At 41.5% G+C, this 22,166-nt stretch overlaps 1 protein-coding gene and 1 pseudogene across 1 annotated transcript in view; one reads left to right on the top strand and one right to left on the bottom strand.

Moving 5' to 3' along the window:
• The window catches only part of PCSK5 (proprotein convertase subtilisin/kexin type 5), a 482,296-nt gene that overhangs the window by 102,616 nt on the left and 357,514 nt on the right, over positions 1-22,166 (top strand). The window lies entirely within an intron of this gene.
• Positions 2,773-2,929, bottom strand: LOC130028074 (uncharacterized; annotated as a pseudogene).

Below are 22,166 nucleotides of genomic sequence, written 5' to 3'. Positions count from 1 at the left end.
AATCAGGTCGCCCAGCCTGAAAGCACAGGAGCACAGATCTCAGAGCAGGCAGGATGATAGAGTCTACAGGAGTGAGATAGCTTCATGTTTTACCCGTCTGTTTATAAGTGTCATCAAAAGAAAAGAGTAAGTCCTCCCCTCCAGGAGCTTTGAATCTCTCTGTTGAGAAGTGTTGAGGTCTAGAGTTGAATGGTTGGGTTCCTTATAGAATGAACATGATATCTAGGGGATGACCAAAGGCTTTCAAAGCTTTCTTATTAATAGTCACTTTCTCCATAACAAAAGGAACAGGATAGGTTGTCTACTTCCTGTTCATCTCTCAGGAGCAACATCACAGAATGCAGCGTCTGGATTCAGAATCTTTTTGTTTCACTTACTATGCCTATGATGGACTCCCAGATCATAGTATAGTCACATGTAACATTAATGATGCTGTGGTTCCAGCTGGGCTGCTTGCATGATCGAGTATCAATTGGTTCCATCATCCAAGCAAGATAGCATAAGGCTCCATGGTGTCTGCCTAGCAGAGTAATCACTTACACTCATCTTTCTTGGAGCTTCTTCCCACTGGTACACGATGCATGACTGTGTCTAGATCTTCTGTATCAGCTGCCTACTAAGTCACAGAGCTTAGTTCCCCAAACCACAATCTCACTGGTTCTTGGAGGCAGACATCTGGCCAGAGCCAGCAAGGGTGACTTGCCTGTTCTAAGCTATCTGATGCTCCAGACACAAGACTCAAAGATGCTCCTCTACTAGCTGCAGGATTCACCTTCAAGGTGGCTTTGTCATGTGAATGTTTCCTGAGCATGTGGCCTGTGCCACAGGGCTGCCAGACTGGTGCTGACTTAACACAGGACATGTGATCTCAGTGATGGTGTGTCAAGAGTGTGATGGCATCTGGGAAGTATATTTTAGAAGCCATGGAGAGATACTATCTGTAATCTGCTGCTCTGAGTCAGTGTGTGAAGAGGACCTTCACTAGGGTTTGTAAAGGAGGTGAGGGAAACTGAGAACAGAATGAAACCTGGGCCCAGGGCAATAGTGCAGCAGGTTGAACCGTTGCCTTGCAAGCAACCAATTGGTTGGTTTTCCGGTATCCCATATGGTCCTCTGAGGCCATCAGGAGTGAAGCCTGAGCACAGAGCCAGGAGTAAGCCCTAAGCACTACCAGATGGGGCCCCAAAACAAACAACAACAAAAAAAGAGAGTGAAAAAAAGTTCTGCCTGAGAATTTTTGAGCCCATAGGAAACCCTCAGTAAATCATGTTTTTTATTCTTTTCCAACTTCTGAACCAAAATCTTTGCAGTCTTCTTTTCACCTGTTGTTTCTCTGTTGTTCCTACTCAGAGTAGAGGGGTTGGCCCATCCCGTGGGCATTCTGCAGAGCGCTGAGTCCTGCTTCAGCTTGTTAGCTGGATTCCTTCCTGTCATTCTCTGTTCATCACGGCACCGTGGAGATTAAAGGAGGGCATGGCGAGTGCCTGAGTGTCTCTTTTAATTCATGTAAAGACTGTGGCTGTCATTCCACCCCCCCATGGGAACTGGTGTATGAAACCATTCCGTCTGGCCTTGAGGCTTGGGCTGTGGACTCCAGGGACTATACTTTTGCGAGTGTCAGCAGTGGAGATGGTGAATGCAGATTTGTTCCTCTGTCCTGTAGCACTTTGCAGGCTTCCTGGAGTTGGCAGGACCCAATCTGAGACCGTTTCCCTTCTTGTTGCATGAACAGACTACTCTTGCATCTGCTGAGTTCCATAAGGTAGCAAACACTGGGAAAAACAGTCTGTGCTTCCTTTGGAGGTCAGAGGGAACCATATAAACACCACCAAAAAGCTTGCAGTGAAAACCTCTCCTCCCCAAGCAAGGGTTTCCTCAGGATCATGAACTGTTCCCTTCACCCCTTTCTCGAACCTGTACTCTCTGCTTTCAGCTTGGCTTCTTCTATTTGAAATGCCTCTATTTCAGCGCTCCTAAATTATTTGAAAACATGTTCAAGCTTGGACACCCTCCTGGGCCCCTGACCCTCTCACGTCAGAGTTACTTTTGATTAGGGGAGCACTGAGATTACAGAGTGTTCCCAGGATGATTCTGATGTGCAGCCACAAGAGAGAAAGCCCTGATGCAGTCTCGTTGCATTGAGCTTCTAGAGGTGGGACATACCCAATATGTGCTAATTGAATAAGTAGAAAAGCCAACTAGAGTAATGGGCTGAGATCGCCTCTGTCTTGGAGAAAATGATTGCTGAAATTGACTGAGTGCTCTGGGCCAAGCATTTGGTCAAACTTCTGCATATATCACCTTTCACCAGTGTTCTAGTGAATGTAGGAAGTGATTATATTTACAAGTGAGGAAATTAAATGTGACCAGTAACTTGGCCACGGTCATAATTTATGCCGGGGCCAGAGACGGGGGTTCAGGCCTGGGGACCAACACTCCAGAGGCAAAGGTTTTAGCCGAGTAGGTATCAGAATCACATAGCAAGACTGTGGCCCACGCCTCTAACTCTTCTCAGTGGAGATCTGAGAATCTACACTTGTTCCTGAATGATGCTCTCCTGCTCTCCCGAGGGCTCAGCACCCATTAGGTCTCTTTGATTTGCCGTACATGAAATGTGGGCCTCTGTGAGTACAACCTGCTTCTTTCTTTCCTTATTAGTTAGTGGAAGAAGAACTTTGAAAAGTCTGGGATAGTGTAAAGTACACTTTGCCAATATAAATTGTTTTTCTTACCTTATCCTTTTTTTTTCTTTCTTTTTTTTTTTCAAACTGAGGGAGGTGTACCATTCCTGGGAACACTGCAACTCCTACTCCAACTCCCTGCTCCAAAAATCCATTTAATATACATCCTCAGATAGAGGATGTATCAAATATTAAACTGATTAGAACGGATGCTACATTTAATCTTAGCCAAAAGGCCGAGAAGCAATTATTTTTTTAAAAAAAATTTCTATTTGGGAAGCTGGCAGCTTTTTTGTTGTAATTGTTTTGTTTTATTGGGGCAAAGGGGCACACCTGACAATGCTCGGGGGTTACTCCTGGCTTTGCACTCAAAATTCACTCCTAGCAATGCCCCGGGGACCATATGAGATGCCAGGGATAGAACCTGAGTTGGCCACATGCAAGGCAAACTCCTTACCCACTGTGCTATTGCTCTGTCCTGCTCGCAGCTTTTATAAAAGATTTTTCACTTCAGTTTGTGTTAAATATTTTACTCGTTTGGGTTTGTTTGTTTGGGGGTCACACCCCGGCAGTGCTCAGGGCTTACTCTTGGCTCTGTGTTCAGGGATCACTTCTGATAATGCTCAGGGGACCATATGGACCAAATACCAGCAATTGAAGCTGGGTTGGCTGTATGCAAAGCAGATGCCCTAGCTGCTGTGCTATTGCTCTGACCCTTCCTAGAACATATTTTGTACTCTCAGTATTCCATAGATAAAGGATATTGGGTGGGAATAGACATGAAGATTTGGTTGGTTCCTTGGGAACTGGCTGTGATAGAAATAATTCTAATCTAGCTAAGATAATGAAACATTTTATTCTACTGAGGAATATTCAGTTAGATTGTTAAAATACCAAGACTAGGTATGCTGTAATGATGCCTCTGTAAAAATCTTGGAATAGATGCTGGGGAAATGTTTAATGGGGTGGAGAGCATTTCTGGTATGCGAGAGGTTCTGAGTTCTATTTCCAGCACCACATGGCTCCTGGACACTGCAGGGTGTGACCCTGGTGGTTCCACTCCAGTACCATTGGAGAAGCACCCCGACAACAAACAGGAATGCCAACTAAGCAGATTCCGAGAATTAAATATTTTGAAAACTATAAAATATTTAAAGGAGGGCCCAGTAAATAGTACATGGGTTAAGGCACTTTCCTTGCATGTAGCCCACCCAAGTTTGATCTCTGGCACCCCATGTAGTCCCTTAAGTACTACGAGGAGTGATTTCTGAGTGCACAGCCAGGAAAAACCCTGAGCGCTTCTGGGTGTAGCCCAAAATCTGTTAAAAAATTAATAAATAAAGAATCCACAAGTATCTTTCCACCTGCACTGTAACACTGTAGTACTATACTCCTGTTGTTCATTGATTTACTAGAGTGAGCACCAGTAATGTCTCCATTGTGAGACTTGTTACTGTTTTTGGCCTGTTGAATACGCCATGGGGAGCTTGACAGGCTCAGCCGTGTGGGCAGGATACTCTTGGTAGCTTGCTGGGCTCTCCGAGAGGGATCTTTCCACCTACTCCTGAGAAATTACTGTATCACTCTCATCCTGTTGTTTATCCATTTCCTTGAGCAGGCACCAGTAACGTCTTCATTTGTCCTAGCCCTGAGATTTTAGCAAATGCCACATTGGAAGCTCTTTCAGGGTCAGGGGATTAGGACCCATCATTATTACTGGGTTTTGGCATATCGAAAACGCCACTGTGAGCTTGCCAGACTCTGCCGTGTAGGCAGAATACTCTTAGTGGCCTGCCAGGTTCTCTGAGAGCAAGAACTAGACACTAAGAGGTCTTGTGGCCACAAATGTGGCCGTGTGCTTCCGGGAGCTTGGTTTTATAGTCTTTGGATATTGGTTGTTGATGGGATTACACGACACTGATGGGATTACATTTCTCCTGAGAAATAGGACGTTATTTGTAGAGTTGAAGGCCCATTGAGCCTCAGCCTGATCACAACTCTTCATCCCCTGTAGAGTCTTCACAGATGCTGAGTCAGAAACATACTGGCGCATCTTCCTGGTTGGCATGATTGGCTTCTACTCTGGCAGGATGCTTCTCTTGATGGGAGGGATTGTTACACTGACAGGAGATTTATGGATTTTGAAATCATCATCAAACAGACGTTCTTCTGTGTAATTCCACCTGTGGGCTATGGAGGAGCCATACCAAGGTGACACCTGGGAAGGAAAGTTGGGTGAAAAGTTTCATAGAGAACCTCTTTTATTTCTGTAGCACTGTAGCACTATCTTCCCGTTGTTCATCGATTTGCTCGAGTGGGCCCAGTAACGTCTCCATTGTGAGACTTGTTGTTACTGTGTTTGGCATATTGAATACATCACGGGTAGCTTGCCAGGCTTTGCCCTGCGGGCGAGATACTCTCGGTAGCTTGCTGGGCTCTTCGAGAGGGGTGGAGGAATTGAACCCGGCTTGGCCGGGCTGGCTGTGCGCAAGGCAAACACCCTACCGCTGTGCTATTGCTCTAGCCCCTTTTATTCCTACAGACATAAATATTTTGTTACTCTAAGACATTGATTCAGAATGGTGCAGTGATTTTTTTTTGTCTGTTAAGAGCTAATTATTAGGGACCAGAGCTATAGTATAGTGGGTAGGGCACTTCTGTTTGGATTTGGTTCACCCAGGTTTAGTTTTTGACATCCTATATGATCCCTCAAACACTGCCAGGAGTAATTCTTGAGCACAGAGTCAAGACTATCTCCTAAGCATATCTGAGTATGGCCCCAAACAAAAACAAACAAAACAAGAACTAATTATTAGGTCAGAGAGGTTTATAGCTAATGACTCAAAAAAAAAAAAGTTTCCTTCAGACACCAGAGTCATAGTACAGCAGAAAGGGTGATTGTCTTGCATATGGCCCACCTGGGTTTATACCCTGGCATCAAATATGGTCCTCTGAGCTCCACAAGGGGTGAACCTTGAGTGTAGAGATAGGAATAAAACCTTAATACCTCTGGTTCCCAAATAATAAGAACAACAAAAATTTTTTCTCTCTTCATTACGGAAGGGAAACTCAATTTCAAAAGAAGTGCTTGTAAAATCTTGCTGTGTGATTCTCAGACTGGCAGTTACTTTGATTGGGATTTAGAATTTACTCACTCACTAAACTCATCTTAGCGCAGTAGAATTTTTAGTAATGATTATTCGGTGACCTGTTAAATATGCATTATTTAAAGCCAGGCTGTTAACTAATGAGCTCACCTCAGATTTCATGAACGCTGCCTGGGTGGATTTTCAGAGGGAGTAAAAAACCTATTTGTCGGTCAGCAGAGTGAAAATTAGTTGAGTTCGACTATGCATGTGGGGCAGATCTGCCAAAAGCTATGAACTAGTTAGGAGAATAATTGCGAAAAACGATTTTAAGCCACATGGTTTGTTCTCAGCCAACTGGATGGTGTTCAGTACTCCAAGAATTTGAGGCATTGCTGTGTCTGTGGTTGGCAGATTTTCCTAATGATTTATACTGTCATTTTGACTCTCATAAAATCTGGTGGAGTTTGTGGCATTATTGTCCTAGGAGCTTGGAAATCATCTCTTTGAAAAATAAAAATCTCTCATTTCGCCATTCTAATTGAAAATACAGCATGGTTCAAATCTGCAACCATGTGGTGTATCCTGATGCAAAGGACGCATGCATGCAAGCCACGAAGCTAAAGATTTACTAGTAGGAAATCACACTTGGAAGCTGAGACATGTTTTTGATGTACTCGAATTTGTATTTTGTGTTGTGTTCTCTAGCAAGGTATTTCAGCTTTATCTATGTTAGCTAGCTAAAGAAAGAAAAAAAAGAGGCATATGAAGCCAGGGAGATAGTAAAGTAGGTTAGGCACTTGTCTTGCACACAGCCGACCCTGATTCCATCCCTGGTACCACATATGGTCCCCCAAGTCCCACTAGGAGTCAGTCCTAGACATCATTGGGTGTGGTCCGGAAACAAAACACACACACAAATGAGGAATATGGACTAAAAACTTCTATAAATTCATTCTTGCTCATTGGTTCAGCATCACAGATGGGAATCCATATTGAGAGAACATGCCTCCACAGGACCAATGTCTTTATATTTACCTTAGACCTACTGTGTGAGTAGAATTCCATGTTGGATTACTACTCCACATTCAATCTGTGCCTTGTCCTGGAAGCACCTAAGATCTTCAGGTTAGGTGATTCACTTTGAAGACTCACATTCATCGTCCTCATAGCTATTGATTTCACTGGAAGGAGATAGCAGAAAATTAGCCCAAAGAAAAGCCACATGGGGTCTAGTTCTGAGGGAAACCGGCTTAGAATCCAAGAGCACTCTCAGTGGAGTCACAAAGAGAGCACTTAATTGCCCAGCATGAATTATGACAAGGTGTATAGTCTACTGCCTACCAGGGGGATCCTTAGAAATTCAGAGCTCATTGTTTCTCTTGTACAGTGGTCACATACATGTTCTTTGCTTCACTAGGTACTGAAACGCTCAGTAGGAAAACTGTTGAGCTTGGCAGTCCTGTTTGCCTAAAAAGTTCAGGCACAGCAAGACGTTCTTGTGAGTGAATAATGGTGCCCTCTCAAAATCTCAGTTCCCACATATCAACCCAGGAGATCTGGAAGTCCAAATAGATGAGTGGCTGTGCTAACAGAGTAGCACCTCCTGTTTTAAACTTTTTGTTCACTGAATCGATAAATTGCCACCAAAGAAAAACGTCCGTAAGTGGCAATTCCAAGAAAAATCAAACTCACATCTCTACTGTATTGCATTTTTGTAACCATGGTGCTTTCTTTATATGGAGTAAGAAGATCATTTGATGGGCAGGATTTTGGTCATTTTAATCCATCGGCAATTATTAGTTGATTCTTATCAGTTCACTGAGGGTTCCATCACAGAATCCCAATGCATGCTTTCTGACTAATTCATGGTGATTGTGATGATTTCATGCAATTTTTATTGTCTCACTTGGTGGTTATGGTGGAAATGGTTATAATAGGAATATTTAGTCAACCTATTAATAACTAGCCAACATTCTTCTAAAAGAAGTTAACAATTAATGAACATTTTGGAAAAAATCACTTTAAGGTACTATTTATTTGTGCCTGGTACACATTATAACTTATTAATAATTTCCTTGAGTATGACATAACATTTCATATTAGTAATTTATCTTCTTAGCCTTCCTTTTAAAGAGTGAAAATATGTAAGTAGCTAGTTCCATTGGGTCCAAGTCTAACATGGTAAAGGGTCAGTTAGCAGAAATGAAATAGTTTTTATTGATGTTTTAGTCAAAGTTTTTCTTTAATTAGTAACTCATTTTCTAACAGATAGCTATGGCCCTTGATCTCATTTAATTTGTGGTTCTTTTCTTGAACCTCTTGATAAAGGCTCTTTTATCACAATTTCTCTAAATTTCTCATTTCCCATTTACTTTTTTAAATTTAGTATGGGATTAAATTGTTCTAGGCGCCAAGGCACATTTGAGGCAGATTTTAATCCACTTTTTTTTAAATGCATAAGGGTCTAAGATTAAGTAGTAATAAATGTTTGTTCATACAAAGGGAAGAAGGTAGAAGTTTGACTATTTCTAAAGCATTATGATGCCATTACATATCTTATATATTGAGAATTCAAATTCTAAAATTATCCAGGAGGCATCTGCAATGCTGTTTTTTTTTCTTCATAATTTTGTTTGGCAGTGAACTTGGCCAGGAAATTAATGGGCTAAAAGAAATAAGTCTTAGCAATCCAGCGATGAGAAGAATCAGAAAGGAGAAAATGCCTACATTGCCTGAAGGGAAGAAAGTAATAACCATCTTCAAATAGAATGCACATGCCCACCAGTCTGATTTTTTTCCATTTCTCAACTGTAAGAAAATCCTTGAAAGTCTCAGCCTTAGGATGAGATTCTAGACTAGTGACGGATAATCCAATATGTAAATGGTATAAGCTGAAAGAACTGAAATATATCAAATGATCTAATTACGGTGTAACAAGTGAAACTATACATTCCCCAAATAGGATTGACTTCCTTAATTGTATAGGTCAGAATCACAATTGGGTTCATAATACAGTAGTTCTATTCTTGAGACTGATGATGTAGATATTCTTGAGATTTGACTTTAAAAAATAATGTATTCACTCATTATTCTTTCCCTGATGAAATAGAACTGTATGTTATCTGCATATTATATATAAAATTTACAGAGCAGTCTTAAAAACGACCTAGAAGAAATGTAGCATTTTTGGTTTTCTTTTCTTTGAGTTTCCTGGTGTTTTGAATTTTGACCCTTGTAAGAAGTCTACTGGAGTGGAAGTTTTGATCCAGACACACTAAATTAGTATGTCTGAAGCAAAGAAAAGAAAATTATGCCCAAGCAGTTTAGGATTGTGTTCGTCTAATGATCTCTTTGGATGGATTCCTGAAACTTATTTAAATTAGTGTCTTACAAACATGGTGTTTGGGTTTGTTACTTAGTGTTGAAGAAAGCTTTCTTATCTTTAAGTAAACCACAAAAACTTCAGTGGGACGCGTGACAGCAATAAGTTAGGCATAGCAGGACACAGATGGGAAGTGTGTAGAACATGTTCTTCTTGTTCTGCTAACATGCTTCCTATGCCCATTTCTCATGCTTCTCACGTACTTGTCTTCAATGTCACAAGTCTTTTTGCTTCATATTCCTGCACTGTGTAGACACAAAAATACCGGACACGTGTTCTGCAATGAGGACACAGAGTTAGATGGTCTTGGAGATGAAAATAATGAGAAACAGCTCACAAATGATGCAAATTGTGGTGGGCCTGACATAACACTTAGTTCAAGTCCAGTCTTATGTTCAATTCCCACCTTGTATATTTTCACATCTATAGTCACCAGGCTAGAGTGATAGCACAGTGGTAGGGCATTCGCCTTACAAGTGGCCAACATGGCCGACCCGAGTTCGATTCCTCTGCCCCTCTCGGAGAGCCCCACAAGCTACCGAGAGTATTCGATATGCCAGACACAGTAACAACAAAGTCTCCAATGGAGACGTTACTGGGCCCGCTCGAGCAAATCGACGATCAACGGGAGGGCCTTTACCTTTTACCTTTACCTTTATAGTCACCAGAAATATTTTGTGCTTTGATATCCCTTTGTTTCCATGATAATCTAGTCTGTTTCAAAATACTTCCTTGTGTTTTATGAGAAACTTATGTCCCTATCACTGTCCACACTCTCCCCTGGTCAAAACTCCTGATTTAGGGACTGGAGAGATAGGACAGTGGGGATGGCCCTTACCTTGACATGTGGCTAATCGGATCCCCCCGCACCCCTCCTCCCTGACCCCACATGATCCCACAGCACAGGTTGCCCAGAGTGATCCCTAAGGCAGAGCCAATATTAAGCCTTGAACCCTGCTAGGTGTGGCTCAAAAACAAAAATAAAGAACAAATTGCTGCTTGAGGGGCATTATGACTCTTGTTTTTATCATCTTCCTATGAAATTTTTTCTGAAACGTTCTGCAAATTTAGAACAATACTAGAGTGCAGAACCTAATGGACAGCCCTTTCCCCATCAGCAGGTTTAGAAATGTCAACTCAAGGCCAGTGTTCTTTTGTTTATTGCTTTCCTACATTCATAATCTTAAAGCATGGTACCCTGTATTTCATTTCTTTCGGAAGGACCAGTTTTTATCCATAATATTTTCACCTGTCACTGTCCTACCATTGTTCATCAATTTTGCTCCAGCGGGCCTAGGAACATGTGAGATTTGTTAGTGTGCTTGGCATGTTGAATACGTCACGGGTGGCTTGCCAGGCTTTGCTGTGCGGGATACTCTCGGTAACTTACCGGGCTCTCAGAGAGAAGCAGAGGAATCGAACTCGGGTCGGCCATGTTGGCTGCATGCAAGGCAAACGCCCTACCTGCTGTGCTATTGCTCCAGCCCATAGTATCACCTAACATATTGTGTTATATATAATTAATATATAATATAGTACTGTAGCACTGTCCTCCCATTGTTCATTAATTTGCTCGAGCGGGCACCAGTAATGTCTCCATTGTGAGACTTGTTGTTACTGTTTTTGGCATATCGAATACACCACAGGGAGCTTCCCAGGCTGCCGTGTGGGCGGGATACTCTAGGTAGCTTGCCGGGGTTTCTGAGAGAGAATGCTGACTGAATTCTCTTGGTGTAATATAACACATTTGACTCAATATTACTGGGGCATTAGTAGCTAATAACAGTTAACAGAGGAATTGAACCCGGGTCGGAGGCGTGCAAGGCAAACACCCTACCTGCTGTAATATTATAGTATGTATGTTATATACAATATACAATAATATAATAATAATGTAATGTAATATATGTTGTGATTATAATATATAACAAATTTTCAAACATTTCTTATTGACTCATAATTTTATTTTTGTAAATTGAGTCAAGATCCAAATAAGATTTGGTTATTATGACTGATTGGCATGTCTGTAATGTTCTTTCATTTTTTGTTTTTTGGGCCACACCCAGGAGTGCTCAGGGCTTACTCCTGGCCCTGTGCTTTGGGATTACTCTGGTGATGGTCAGGGGACCGAATGTGATAAAAGGAATCAAATAAAGTTCAGCCTTGTGCAAGGCAATGCCTTAACCCCTGTATTATTGCTCCGGCTGTATCTACCTTGATCTATTTCACTCTTAGAAGTCACCTTTATTTATTTTCTTTGAAAGTTTTTGATTTAGTATCTGGGTTATTTATAGCTTCTAATGCTGTATTGAAGCTGACTGCATTGTCTTGGTGTCATATGGCATATTTGACTCCTAATATTACTGGGACATTAGTGGCTAGTAACTGTTAAAGGCCGGATCAGGTTCAAGATCATCATTTTTATTTCGAGGCATGAGAGATAACACACCACTGTCTTAAGTGTGCCTCCATCATGTCTTTCTGTCTTTGGGATATTGTTCATTATTACTGTGTAAAGCATTCAATTGTTCCATAGATATCGCAGAGTGATCTTTTCTGTCCTTGACTTTTTCTTTTATTGCCTGGGATACAGTAACAAGGAGAAACTTCTCATCAATGATTTCATATGGTGCAAAACAATTCATATAGGAAAGTGACGCGAATGCTTAATTCTATCACTTTTGTTTACTGGGGATTCCTTCCCTAGCTGCCACCAAAGCCACAATGAAATGTATTGTCTAGTTTCATTACAAATTAATGAAATGGAATGAATTTAAATACATGTGATGCTTTAGTTCAGAGAAGTGAAAAATCTTACTCTTGCTTAATATTTTTTTCCCGTTGTTACTCTATGAAAATTTACTTGCTTGTTTTTATGGCCTCTCCCCATGGTTTTGCAGCCTGACAGCCTAGTCCATCTTGATCTTGTCTATTTCCTGTTCCAAACATGAAGCCAGCCACTTCTCCAAAGCTCTCCATTCACTTTGATAGAATCCCACAGTGTAAATACTGATTCTCATTACTATTGGGTTCGACTTTATGCCTTTCATTTCATTTTTGAGAACAGTAACAGAATTGAACATTTTTGTGTGTCAAATATACTATGAGTTTATGTAGAATTTTTTATCCTACTCAGTTTTATTTACACTGTAGCACTGTCCTCCCATTGTTACTGGGCTCGAGTGGGCCCAGTAATGTCTCCATTGTGAGACTTGTTGTTACTGCGTTTGGCATATGGAATACGTCATGGGTAGCTTGCCAGGCTTTGCCTTGCAGGCTAGATACTCTCAGTAGCTTGCCAGGCTCTTCGAGAGGGGTGGAGGAATCAAACCCAGGTCAGCGGGGCAGGCTGCGTGCAAGGCAAAGGGCCTATTACTGTGCTATCTTTTTCATATGCTGAAATCCCACTAGGTTTTTTTCACTAATAGAATTCCCTGTTGGTTAACTCAAAAAGGTATGTGATACCATTTCAGAATAACAGCACTGTTGTTGAGTATGAAGAAAACTTTGGATTTAAATTGTAGTTAATTATACTAAAGATATATCCTTCACATGCTGCATGGTCAAATAAAATGTGTTTATAATTTTTCTTGCTACTATATATATATATTTTTTTGCTTTTTGGGTCACACCCAGCTATGCACAAGGGTTACTCCTGGCTCTCACTCAGGAATTACCCCTGGCAGTGCCCAGAGGACCATATGGGATGCTGGGAATCGAACTCGGGTTGGCCGCATGCAAGGCAAACGTCCTACCCGCTGTGCTATTGCTCCAGCCCTGATACAAAATTTTTAAAAGACTGTATACTGCCCCCAGTATCTTTTCAGAATTAATTATCTTCAGTTACTCAAAAATAAGAACCTTATACCATATATTACATAATTTTAAGTTTATAAGTATAGGCTGTTTTGCTTGTCTTGGGTCTATACCTGGTGGGCTTGGGAAACCATATGTGGTGACAAGAATTGAACCTGGGTCGGCTGCATGCAAGTCAAGTGCCTTACTCTTGTATGGTCTCTTTGCCCAGTTAACATTGTTTTTAAAACCAGCATGCTGCCTTGCACATGGTTGACCCTTGTTCTTTTCCCAGTATATGGACCCTCAAGTACCACCAAAAGTGATCCCTGTATACAGAGCTAAGAGAAAGCCTTGATCACCACCAGGTATAGTCTCATAACAAAATCAGCATACAATATTGTCCATTCTGCAGTTGTCATTGAAAATATAAAAGATATTACAAAGGCATACATTGCTTTAGTTTTTATAGGCAATAGATGAAGCAAAACTACCTGTTCCAAAGACCTAATGTCTGGAAATTAATATCTTGAGGGGATGAAATGAACAGTATTATGTAATTACTTTTCCTAATGTACTGATTTTAGAAAAGAATAGTTGTTCAGCATTGCTTTCTTTTTGAGTATTGGTTTGAAAGATATGGTAAAACATGATTAAAAATAAATGCTTCTAATTACATAAGTTTATCCAAGAAAATGAAAGATTGAGAGCTCTGTAATCATCACGCCTAACTCATTTTAGACAAGTAAAAAGGAATGTACAGCACAGAAATCATTTAAAGTACTTGTACCCACTAATGTGCATTGAAGTAGACCCTCCCAGGACTTAAGAACTAAGCGTTATCACACACTGCTCAATAAAAACATTAATTCGATGTGTAACAGAAGGGAAAATGAAGGAAAGCAACAAAAATGGAATTCCCTCAGCAAAAAATAAATTGGTAATGATTTTATTCACTCATCAACATTGCATTCCTCCCAAGGTTTAGGCAATTCAACATGCTCATACAAATATGAAAAGGTTATTATGTACTTCGTTCACTCCCCCTGTCATAGGCAAGTAGGGAAATAACAAACTTTCTGTAATAACTAAAAGTAGAGAACAGGCTTGCAAAAAAGTACTATGAGACACTTGCTAGAAGATTGTATTTTGATATTGACTTTGAATCTATGGTTTGAGCCTATGGACCTCGGATACTGAAATTAAGTGAAACAGTTACATAACCATATTCCTTTAATATGGTTATGACCATATATGGTATGGTAGATGAAAGATGTGGTAGATGAAAGATTCTCACACTAATTGCAAAATTGTTAACCATGGCACACTCCTCCTTCAAGGACTGTTCATAGTTGTCTCCAAAGCCAAAGAGTTTATGATGACAGACTGGCTGGAACCAAACAGAATGGTTTCTTTGCTATATTTCTCAGAGCCCTTACTCTGCAGGGCTTAGAAACTCTATGAGAGGAGGGTGCAGCTAAATATTTGTGTCCTGATATATTTGTCATCTCATGAAATAAAACGATAATGAAAACGTTTCATGGAAATGTCATTTCATGGAAATATCGTTTCATAAAATGTTGTTTCAAGGGACTGGAGATTTGGGGCACTCAGTTTATTTGAGACCCTGGATTTGATTCCAGTCAGATAGCAGGATGGGGGATGGGAGGGAGGAGATCAGAAAAATCAGTACAACATTTACACAATGGAGTACTATGTAGCTGTTAGAAAAGACGAAGTCATGAAATTTACATACAAGTGGTACTACATGGAAAGTATCATGTTAAGTGAAATGACTCAGAAAGAAAGGGATAGACATAGAAAGATTGCATTCATCTGGGGAACATAAAGTAACAAAATAGGAGATTAACACCCAAGAATGGCAGAGATTAGTACCAGGAATTTTACTCCATGGCTTGGAGGCCTACCACACATGCTAGGGGAAAAGGGAACTCAGATAGAGAAGGGAGCACCAAATAAAGGTATTGGGAGGATCCTCCCAGTATGGGACAAGCATACTGAAAGTAGACTATAGACCAAACATGACTGTCACCCATTGCTTCTTTTGCAAACCACAACACCCAATAAGAGAGAGAGAACAAAAGGGAATGCCCTGCCACAGAGGCAGGGTGGGATGGGGGGGATTGAGGTGGGGGGGATACTGGGACTCGTGGTGGTGGAAAATGGGCACTGATGGAGGGATGGGTACTTGATCATTGTATAACTGAAACCCAAGCACAAAAATTTGTAAGTCTACAACTGTACCTCATGATGTCTCATTAATAAAAATTTTTTTAAAAAAGATGAAAAAGAACAAATAAAAAAGAAAGAAAAATCAGTACGAGGTTGGTAAAGGAAAAATTGGGAGGAGGAAAAAAAATTCTCTCCCATGTCTCCTCTCTTTTGTGCTGTGGTGGCTGTGTCGTGTACACTGGTAAAGGGGTCCCTGTGGATTCCACCCCTGGTGGTGGTGCTGACCATGTATCCCTGTTTGCAGGTGTTTGCTTGCATGTGTGGTGCTCACACAATTGCCACACTCCTGATCATGATCCATATGGATCTTTTACTTGCACCGCCTGCCGGAAGAGGCACACTTGAGAGGCAGTGCCTCTACATACCCAGCTCTGCCTGCAAATCACTTGCTGTGCTGTGGTGTGGGGGGATTTCAGATTCACTGCATGTGGCTCATATGGGGATTTGAACTTGCAGCCCCAAAGAAAGACAGTTTTGCTGCTGAACCATTCACAGATCCCAGAAGGGCTGGAAGTTACCCACTCATGTTACTCTGATTTACTCTGATCTACACCTCAGTGGATCCAGGGAATCATTTAGAAACCCAGTTCTTTGGGCTATACACAGCAGTGCTCAAGGCTTACTCCTGGCTCTACACCTTGAAAGGCAATATGGAACTCAGGTTGGCCATGTGCAAGGCAAGAACCCTACCTGCTGTACTATGGCTCAGACCTTTATACTTTCCTTTGGGTACCTCTGATCTCTCCCATCATTGGTTTGGTTTTCCCAGAAAAAGTCTGTCTTCTGCAAGATGTACAATCCTGACCCAACTGAATGCAAATTATTTGCTTTGGTATTCTGAGAAGAAATTGGGGGTAAACACTTGCACCCTCTCTTCTCATTTCCTTTCCTAATCTGTAATTTTCTGACCTCTGAGCCTCACCTGCCTGATGATCATATCGCTTTGGGATCAGGAAATTTAATGGGTGAGTAAGAGGCAGAGGAGTCCATAGTGAAATGGGCTTGGGAAAGAAGTGAGACTGGGCAAGTCTTTGGCACCATAACTGCATCCCTGTTTCTTGTGTGTGGCGGGCCGAGTGCAGGGAAGAGTTGATGAAAAGCCTTCACCAGGCAGCTTTCGAGAAGTGCAAGCTGGGTGCCATCCCAGAGTGGCAGCACATGGTGTTTTGGACTGGAAGGACAGTGGCCTGTAGAGCAGTACCACTGCTCCTTGGCTTCTTGTGTTGTCTGAGGCCAGCTATCTCCCTGGATCATCTTTGAAGTCTGTCTTCTTTATGGCACAATCCCTCTGTTCTATGCCCTTTCCCACCTAACCTTTGGATAAATCTTTAAACATTGTGACTGATGATTTTTCCTTGTACTTTCCCCCTTAAATTTTGAAAGTACACTTCAGGTATGATAAAACTACACCCAGCATTTCAGGCTATATTCCCACGAACAGAATGCATCTCTTATGCAATACCCTATTCTCTCATCTAAGACAGAGATTTTACTTTTATTCATGGTGCTCTCTTTCTATTGGAATTTCTGTAAAGGTCATAGTATGTTTGCAGCTGTCTTCCTTTTGGTTGTGAACCCAGAATCATTCGTTGCCATTATTTGGTCCATCTCTTGATCTCCTCCCATCTAGAGCGGGCGTTTACTGAGGGTGCAGAGTGACCTTTCAATTATTAGCCCTTTAGCTGAGTTCAGGTTAGAAGTTTGTGCATTAAAATAGACTTTGGATTTGTTTAATGACAGTCTTCAGATTAGTAGGAAGATTTAAAAATTTGGGGTTCAAACACGACTCAATTTTCTTGCTTACTTTGACAGTAATTATAATGTTGGATATCTTCCCATGTTAAATTTATGCATTTGGTGAGTTGACCAATGCACTAGGGATTTTTATTTTGACAGAAGGGTGATTATTTTGAGACTTATGAATGTCTTATTTCCTATCAATCTCACTCTAAGATTTTAGCAACTCTTGAAGACTCCTGCCTATGTTAATCATTAGGTCATAGGTCACATCTACCCATCTTTATGCAGTCTTACTATTTTACAAATCCCATTTTGTTTTTCCTCCTCCCATTTTGAGTGCATTTGTTTTGCTGTTTGAGGGCACAGAGTCTGTACTCTATCAGCTTCTCTACTTGTTCCTCCCATTGCTTTCATCCTTAGACTTAAGGATTACATACATGTCACACTCACCATCAGCTCAGTCATGACTTGTAGCCTGGTGGGATGAAGTTGGTCATCATCTGGACATTCAGAAGGGCTTATAAATTCAGCATCCTCAGTTCATAGTCTGCTAAAGTATTTTCTTTAGCCTTGATACCTGAAGGAGAGCTTGTTGATTTTTCCTCCCTGGCAAGTAGATCTTTTATTATTTGGTGGAAGTGGGGAGGGGCGGGGAGGGAGGAGCAGGGAGTGATATCCTAGAAAACTAGGAAAATTTATTCTTTAAAATGCCAGAGCCAGAGCTATAGGACAGCAGGTAGGGCACTTGTGTTGCACATGGCCTGTATTGGTTCCATCCCTAGCATCCCACATAGTCCCCTGAGCCCTGCCAGGAGTGATTTTTAGGTGCAGATCCCTGAGCTCCTCGGGTATGACCACCCCCCCCCCAAAAAAAAAGGATACTTAAAACTTAGACAATTATAAATATAATGGATTTTCTTTGTTCATTTTATTTATCAATGACTTGCTCTTGACTGTTTACCTCTATTATATTTTTCCCTTTTTTTTCTTTATAGTTATACCTCTTTTCCATATTCTTGTTTCTAGTTTCAGTGGAATCAATTCTGTTTTGTATACCTTATAATTTAGTTTCTATTTCTAATATAATTTAATCTTCAGTTTATTTCTAGAGTTTACTAGTAAACAGTTTACTAGCAAACTCTAGTTGTGTATGTCTCAGCCCTTGAATGTTTTGATTCATGCCATATGATATTTATGGATTCTAAGGTGTGTTTCATTTAGTTCCAGGTGTTGTAGTACACTTTTCTTCTCATTTTTCATTTTTTCCCCCCTGGCCATACCCGGCAGTGCTCAGGGTTTACTCCTGACTCTGTACTCAGGAATTACTCCGAGTGATGCCCAGAGGACCATATGGGATTCCAGGGATCAAACCTGAGTCAGCCAAATTTCTGTCATCTGGATTATTTTTAGTTTTCTATTGGTCTCTGTTTTTCCTGTTTATAAATTTGTGGGTGCCCCCCCACCACACACACTTTACTTAAACAATGGTTTACAGAGTTGTTTATGATGGTATGTTACAGACATTCAGTATTCCAACACCAGTTCCACCACCACAATCACCTTGCTTTTAATCCAAGCATGGACTAGATGTCTACCATTTATTTTCAATGTTTTGTAATGCTGGGGTGTAAAAGGAGTTGGCAGTTTGGATGACTCTAAGTCCTCTAGCGCATGCAGGCATCATTAATTAGCCTTGATGCCAGAGCTCCAGTACAGTGGTCAGGCCTCTGCTCCTCACTGCACGTGGCCAGCTCTGGGTCGGCGCCTGGCACCCTCTATGGTGGTGATTGGTTGGTATCAGTGACTTTAGAGGGAGTAGGGGTGGGAAGTTGATCTCTGATTTTGTGATCTTCCTTTTCTTTTTTCCTCCTTTTCACTTCAGCTTTTCATCTCCCTCATCCAGTCTTCTACAAGTCCCCCATTGCGATGGCTCCTTGTCTGCTGGAGGAGCTCTGTCCTCTCTGCCCTGTTATGTTCTCTTTTTCTCTACCAAGGATGCAAGTTCCTCTTCTGCACTTGCTCTGCATGCTCCCCACCCCACCTGCACCCTCCCAAGGATTTTGCACTTTCATCTTTCTCTGCTTAGTCTCCTGCTTAGCAACGTTCTCCAGAGCTGGTTCTGACGGGCTTGAGTATTATTTTCTCCGTTTGTATAACTTGGGCTGGAGCGATAGTACAGCTGGTAGGGCATTTGCCTTGCGCGCTGCCAACTTGGGTTCGATTCCTCTGCCTCTCTCGGAGAGTCTGGCAAGCTGCCGAAAGTATCCTGCCCGCACGGCAGAGCCCGGTAACCCCCCCCCCCCCGTGGTATATTTGATATGCCAAAAACAGTACCAACAAATCTCACAATGGAGACGTTACTGGTGCCTGCTTAAGCAAATCGATGAACCATGGGAGGACAGTGCTATTAAGTGCTTCTGTATAACTTAAGGTTCACTTTAGTTCTCTTTCAGCTTATACATGGAGGCTCTGTGTCATCAGTGTCTTGACACATTCCCCTCGACATATCTCTGTGTTTTGCTCTTTTGAGAGAAGCACAGAAAAATTGGGAGCCAGATGCCTTTCATTATTCCACTGGAACAGGTTCACAAAGAGCCTACCCTGGATGGGAACATGGGAACATCATAATTTTATGTCCTTGCATTTCTGCTGTAGATTGAATTCCTGCTACAGAATTCTCCAAGAAGCCTAGATATCAGTAATTAAACCCAGAGACGTTGTTGCATTCAATAGCAGACAATTTTTTATCATTTCTCATTCATTTCCTGTTGACTGGTGGTCCTAAGAATTGGCTGATTTTGCTTAGAAAGATAGAAGATACCCAGTTAACTTTGGATTTTAGAAGGATAATAATTTTTTGAGTAAAAGTCTTTCAGGTAAGCTTCTACTAGGGGGTATGCTATGAGGTGCTGCTTTCTTTTGTGTGGCCAAACTTGTTGAAGTTCTCTTTTTCGCCTTCTCTCCTGAGGGATGTGTGAGGGTGAGGAGTGCATGTGGGTGGGGGGAGCCCTGGCCATTCTGATGCTACCAGGCGACATGTTTAGAGAAAGAATATCAGCTGAGCATTGCAGCTGAGAAACTGAAGAATCTAGTTTCCTTTTTAATTTTTATTTTATAATTTTAATTTTTTAATTAAATCGCAGATGAACAGATATAAAGTTGTTCATGATTGGGTTTCGGTCATATAATGTTCCAACATCTGTCCCTTCACCAGTGCCACCCAGCCTGCCTCTGTGGCAGGCACTTGTCCCTCTTCACTCTCTCTCTCTCTCTCTCTCTCTCTCTCTCTCTCTCTCTCTCTCTCTCTCCCCCTCTGTCTCTCCTCTCTCTCTCTCTCTCTCTCCCTCTCTTCCCCCTCCCTCCCTCCTCCCATTTTGGACATTGGGATTTGCAGACAAGTACTGAAAGATTATCATGTATATTCCTTTACCTCCTTTCAATCTCAGTTCCGGTCCAGAGTTATCATTTCCAATTATCATTGTCATAGTGGTACCTTCTCTATCTTAACTGAGACCCCCCACCCTTACCCCTTTCCCTTGTGGCAATCAAGTTTCTTGCTGGTAATTTTATGCTGCTGGTCATAGTTGGAATCACTACTTTCTATTTTTCTGAGTGATAATCAAATGTCCTTTCTAGCTCCCATTAGCTTGTAGTTGACAGTATTCAAAATATGATAAATTCCTCGCTAGATATATAGATCAAATCCATGCATGGGAAATGCTCCATCCCTGTCCCTAAACCCATATTTTTGTCTTTGTCTTCTTTTCTTTTTTGAGGAACCATAATTTACAATCCTGTTAATAACAGAGTTTCAGACAAAGATCGTTCCAACTCTCCCTCTCCACCCATGTCAGCACCCCCAGCAGTGTGCCAAGGTTCCCCACCTACAAGCCTACCTTGCTCTCTTAACAAATTCACTTAAAAAATTCTTATACCTTAGGGCCGGAGCGATAGCACAGCAGGTAGAGCATTTGCCTTGTACGTGGCTGACCTGGGTTCGATCCCTGGCATCTCATATGGTCCCCCAAGCACCGCCAGGAGTAATTCCTGAGTACAAAGCCAGGAGTAACCACTGTATATTTCTGGATGCAGAGCCAGGAATCATCCCTGAGCATTGCTGGGTGTGACCCCCCCCCAAAAAAAATATTCTTATGCCTTAGATCAATTGTGCTTTGATAATGTTGACCCTTATGGGATTGTTTCTTGTGTTTTGGTTTTGTAAGGGGGGTGATTACACCTGCCTGTGCTCAGTGATTACTCCTGACTCTGTGCTTAGGTATCCCTCCTAGCTGGGTTCAGGGGACCCTGTGAGGTGCATGGGATTCAATTCAGTAGTTGAAGGTATAGTGTAGCAGTCTTCCTTGCTATACTATCTCCCCAGTCTCCACTTAACTTTTTTTTTTAAATGTACAGTTTTGTCTATACCACCAAGGTGTCCAAAACACTACCAGTGTTCTTATGGCTTCTCCAGTACTCCTTCTCACCCCCCGCCAGAACACACTCCTCCCCTAACTTGGTGTTCTCCTTCTTATAAACTAGGGGTAAGGGCTGAAACCTTCATCTGAAGGGAAGTCTTTCTGTTTGTTTCTTTTTTGGTTATAGGAATCTGTTGCTTTTTTTCTTCCCTATCTCCTTTGTTCCCTGCCACTGAAAAGAGATGGTTGCAGATGAAACCAGAAAGAGTGGCTTTTTCTTTTCTTTTTTTTTTTCAATGTAGGAGTATTGCTATTTCTAAGAGTAGATTTTTCTGCTCTGTTGGCCAAGCAGCCGTGTGAGAGCCCTTCAACCGCAACTCCACACAGAAAAGTGAAAGTGTGTCACAGACATGGAGAAGTTTTGGGCCATTTTTGTAAAGTTTTTATATTGCCACATCTTTGTTTGCAAATTGGGTACATAGGAAAGATAACAAAGTTTTTGGACAAACAAGTTTGAAAATATTTACGTTGTCCCTGGTTACCGTGGCTTTGGGAAACGTGTTAACCTTACTCCTTTCATGAATGCATGGACTCGAATGTGACATGGGTTATAAGTGTAGTGTTCGAATTCACTCTGATTGTGCCATTATGATTTACTCCAGAAAAGGTTCTATGTTCAGATCCTGTAGGTAAAAAAAAAAAAGTACTACCCTATTTGTACAGTTGTTTTTCTTGGATTATTTTTGTCTAACAAAAGAAATTCCGCAAGATGCTACCAAGGCAAATGGCCTGCTTAGATTCTTGAAAGGAT

This window comes from Sorex fumeus, unplaced genomic scaffold (assembly GCF_029834395.1).
Source record: "Sorex fumeus unplaced genomic scaffold, SorFum_2.1 ptg000038l, whole genome shotgun sequence".
NCBI classification, from domain to species: Eukaryota; Metazoa; Chordata; class Mammalia; order Eulipotyphla; family Soricidae; genus Sorex; species Sorex fumeus.
Note: the sequence above shows the minus strand (reverse complement) of the source record. Positions and strands in the feature narration are given on the sequence as shown.